Here is a 5,066-nt window from a genome sequence, read left to right as displayed (position 1 = left end):
TGTGGGTTCTAAGAACCTCTAGAAGTTGGAAAGTTTGTGGGTCATCAAGTGCAGTACTAATGATCACAGGGTACATTTCCTGCTCATCAAGAAAAATATATTTTAAGTGAGAAGGGAGAGGTTTTAATTCAGGTTTCTTCACCTCTGCAGGTTTTGATTCCGGAACCAATTTTACTACCTTCTTATTCTCGTTAGGATCAAGTTCTTCTATGGAAAGAGCTTTTTCAATGATATCCACCTCTTTACTCCAGATACTCGCATCACCTGCAGACAAATCTCCACAAAGTATTTCTTCCAAGGGATCCCTTGCAAGAACCTGTGTTAAGCTATCTTCACAAATATCATCCATTATATCAATGACATCAATTAGACAACAATTTTCCTCTAGCATAGGACCTTTTAAAACTTTCCCTAAATTGAAAGTAATATTATCATCACCAACAGATAGGGTTAGTTTACCATTTTTAACATCTATAATGGCTCCTGCAGTATGGAGAAAAGGTCTACCTAATATAATGGGGATTTGTGTATCCTCAGCCATGTCTAAAACAACAAAATCTACAGGGATGAAAAATTTACCAACTCTGACAGGGACGTCCTCTAAAATACCTAGGGGATATTTAACATAACGATCTACCATTTGCAAAGTAATATTAGTAATTTTTAAATCACCCATATTTAATTTAGAACAGATAGACGATGGCATAACGCTAACAGAAGCACCCAAATCACACAATGCTTTATCCATGAAGACATTACCAATATGACAAGGGATAGAAAAACTACCGGGATCCTTTAATTTAGGAGGGGATTTATTCTGTAATAGTGCACTACATTCCTCTGTAAAAGCTACAGTTTCTACTTCATTAAAGGCCCTTTTCCTAGTCAAAATATCTTTCATAAATGTAGCATATGCAGGAACTTGTGTAATAAGTTCTGTGAAAGGAACCGTTACCTGCAAATTTTTCACAACCTCCAAAAACTTACCAAACTGCTTATCTAACTTAGTCTTCAATTGGCGATTTGGGAATGGTAGTTTGATTGTAGGTTGTTGTACTTTCCTAATCTTCTCCTGGGGTGCATCCTTCCCTGCGGTTGTACCCTGCAATGAATTATCAGAAATGTTAGTATTGCCCTGGAGCCCTCCAGGAACATTAGGTGTAACGGAATCAGGATTAGCAATATTAATTAAATCAGGTTCATCCTCCTTAGGCATAGGAGGCCCATCGTAGTGTGAACCACTCCTTAGGGTGATTGCATTTGCATGATCCGTTGGTTGAATTCCCTACGATGGTAAAGCTCCCTGCTGGCGAGCTTGTAGGGTAGAGGACAATTGGGCAATTTGTGTGTCCTTGACTTTATTATGGGCTATAATTGAGTCAATCTGTTGGTCTCTATTCTCCATATGCTTTTGCATACTAGTTAGCATCGCTCTAATTTCTGACAAGGCAGGGTCGGAAGATGTAGTAGGGGTTTGTGCTGGGGCTTTCTAGTTAGAGTGAGGGTGGTAATATTTCTGCTGTGGAGGGGGTGCTTGTTGTGGTTGTTGTAGAGGTGGAGGATTTTGAACATTGGTGCTCCGATATGATAAGTATGGATGATTTCGGTAGCCAGGATTGTAGGTGTTGGAGTATGGGTTATTTTGCTTATAGGTTTGAAAAGCATTAACTTGCTCCATCGAGCTCCTGCAATCTTGCTCATAATGTCCTACACTTCCACAATTTTCACAAAAAGCATCATTAGAGTTATTAGCAACAGCAGAAACATTAGCAACAGAGTTAGGGATATTAGTACTAAGGTTATCTAATTTCTGGCAAATAGAAGTAAGTTGAGCCTGCAAAAGGGATACTGAATCAACGTGATGTTTGCCCTTATTTGCATAGCCTCTAGAATTCTCATATTGGGAATTATGTATCGCCATATCTTCAATAACCTGGCATGCATCATCAACATTAAGATTCATAAATCTACCACTAGCTGCGGAGTCTAGAATTGTTCTAGATGCATTCCCTAATCCGTTGTAAAAAGCTTGAATTAACTGCCACTTTGCCAAGTTATGGTGGGGACACTCCCTCTGCAGATCCTTGAACCTCTCCCAAGCCTCATATAATGCTTCATCTAGCTCCTGGGCAAAGTTCTGAATGGCACTTCTTAGTAAAGCTGTTTTCTCTGCAGGGTAATATTTGTTATAAAAATTTAAAGCAAGAGTCTCCCAGTTAGTAATACCAAGTGCAGTTCTATTCAAACCATTAAACCACAATTTAGCTTTTCCACATAAAGAAAAGGGAAAGAGAATCTCCCTGATCTGGTCCTGCGTTACCCCATTCTGCCGAATAGTATTGCAGTATTGACAGAAATCTGCAATGTGAAGATTAGGATCTTCACCCTTAGCTCCACTGAATTGCTTTCTTTCTATCATCGTTATGAACTAGGGCTTGATTTCGAACTGGACTCCCGCGATGTCTGGTCTGGGGGAAAGGTGTGGAAAATCCGTCAGGGACGGTTGCGAATAATCGCTGAGCTTCTTAGGTGCTGTCATCTCTGATTCTGAATCTGAAGGAATTTTCGAATCACTAGAATCAGGTGGCGAATCTCTAGGAATGTCGTTACTCCCAGAACCCGCCAGGATTTGTCTATAAAGATTCTTCTGTCTATGGAAAGAGCGCTCGATCTCAGGATCGAATGGAATGTAACCTGATCTGGAACACCTGGGCATAAACAGAGAACTAAAAAGACAAATATGAGAACTTCCTCAAAGAACTAATGTCCTTTGAGGCAAAAGAAAAAAAATAATCAAGACTACAAAAACAATTAGAAATAAAAATAAAACCGTTTCCCCGGCAACGGCGCCAAATTTTGACAGGGTAAAGTCGTATCCCCTAATCAAAAGTAAATACCTAAGTCCTCTAACTAAAGTAGATAGGGAAGTAGGGTCGAACTCCACAGGGAAACAAGTCTTTCTACTCCTAATTAATTATCATAGTCTAAATTATCTAAGTAACCAATATTTTTGGGAATAAATTCTATACTACGAAGAGTAAGGTCGAAAGAAATAAAGTAGGGGAAAAATCAAATATTAAAAGACCTAGGGCATAGGTTCACTAATAAACAATATTCCAGGGCAAATCATAATAAGCAATCATCAAGCATTGATCAATCAGATTATAAAGGGCTTTCGCTACGTATTATAATCACGAGTTAATTTACCGGTATTAAATTTCATCTGTCGAATCTCGACTTAACCATTTATAAATTAGTCCGCCTATTGAAACTAAGCCTAAACATCAATTCTCATCTGTCGAATCTCGAATTAATATTACTAAACTCATACAATTAAATCTGGCCAAACCTAATTGCATAGCATTAAATCAATCAATAGGAAATCAACCAAGCATTGATAATTAACAATCACAAAATTACCCCTTCATATCATTTATTAGATCCCCATAAACCCTAGAAATAAAACTACTCAAGCATCATCATAACCAAACTAATCCAATGAATAAAGCAAAGCATAATCAAAGAAGTAAATAAAATAGCTGAAATTAAAAGAGAAGAAATTGTTACCAAAAGAAATCTGGATTAATGAAAGTAATTAAGAACAAAAGTTGAGAGAGAATTTAAGAGAGAGAAATATCCTAAGTAGAGAGAAAAAATCTAAAGAAGAAAAAAAAGTCCCCAAAATTACGTACATAATTCGTACTAAAAAACATCCCTCAAAACAAAAATTAAAACTAATCTAATCAGCTCTGAGAAAAACACGCGCCCGATCGGGCCCGCCTTTTTTGCCTTGCCCGCTGCTGGTATGCTGCACCCGATCGAGCTTACACTCACCCGATCGGGCGCGTCTCTCCCTTGAGGGTCTTTATGCGCGCAGCCGCCCGATCGGGCGTATGCTTGCCCGATCGGGCCCGGCTTTCTTCTTCGAGGCTTGGATTTCGATTGGGCTAAATTCCTCGGCCCAATCTAAGTTTCCTCATCGGGTCTTAATTAATCGATCCAATAGCCCCGGTGTCTCATACCGAGCCCTTAATCATCGGCTCCTACCGATCCTGGGCTTCAAGAGTGGCCGTGTCCTTCTAGCCTCCGTAGTTGATCCATAAAAATCCGGGAAAATGCTCTAAAAGTGCAATTTCCTGTAAAACACAACTAAAACTACGCAAACACTAGAAAACACAAATTAGTAATAAAAGTGGCTCTAAAGAGCCAAAAACACCACTAATTATGACCGTGGGACGGGGGTAAAACACTATATAAATTGGATATATCAGCCGGTTGTTCTGATTTGGTAAGAGAACAAAAATCAGATGCTTTAATATAGGCTTCGGCTTCCCGCAGCACGCCTGCGTACGTCTGAACCTTTTTCCTGACTAGATTAAACATAAAACCATTATGCCTTAATCCCCGGAGAAATTAAGAGTAGGCCATTTCATCCGGCAGATTATGAATTTGGGCTTTTTCTTGGTTGAATCTTTGCACATATGAACGCAACCCATCGTTTTTCCCTTGGACGGTCATAGCCAAGTTAAGAATGGTGTTCCTTGGGGGAATATTGTACGAGAAGTTTCAAACAAACAATAGGCTAAGAGTAGTGAAATAATTGATGCACCCGGTGGGAAGGCTGTAAAACCAATCATGCGCCACGCCCTTCTGGGTGGCCGAGAAGCACCGACGCCATGTGGTATCATCCACGCTTTGAAGATACATTAAGTTCCTGTATGAGGTGACATGCTCTTCTGGGTTGCCCGTACCATCATAAGCACCCACAAGTGCACTCTTCACCTTTGCTGGTTGAGGAGAGTTAAGAATTTCTTGAGAAAACAGAGGTGGCTTGTCACCAAGATTAACAGATGCATTTTCCAATTAATGGGCTGAGGTTGTGCGGCCGGTCCGACCAGGTACATAGCCTGGTTGAACAGCTGGCCATAATGCCCGTACTGTTCGAAGACAGGGGGGTTAGGCGACATGATTGCATTGAAATTCTAGGGGGTCTAATACTGAAACGGTGGAACAACTACAATAGGAATTTGAGTATGATGAGCTTGAATTCTGCTAGTCCTGGCCGA

The 5,066-nt window shown here is 40.0% G+C and overlaps 1 non-coding gene across 1 annotated transcript; it reads left to right on the top strand.

Annotated features, from left to right (window-relative positions):
• Positions 1-2,051: 2,051 nt before the first annotated feature.
• On the top strand, positions 2,052-2,158 carry LOC145590401 (small nucleolar RNA R71). Its single transcript, XR_014102006.1, has one exon. It is a non-coding gene; the product is annotated as a small nucleolar RNA R71 (small nucleolar RNA).
• Positions 2,159-5,066: the final 2,908 nt, after the last annotated feature.

The sequence above is a fragment of the Chenopodium album genome, chromosome 17, assembly GCF_948465745.1.
Source record: "Chenopodium album chromosome 17, dcCheAlbu1.1, whole genome shotgun sequence".
Taxonomy (NCBI): domain Eukaryota; kingdom Viridiplantae; phylum Streptophyta; class Magnoliopsida; order Caryophyllales; family Amaranthaceae; genus Chenopodium; species Chenopodium album.
The sequence above is the reverse complement of the archived record's forward strand: the minus strand, read 5'-3'. Positions and strand labels throughout refer to the sequence as shown.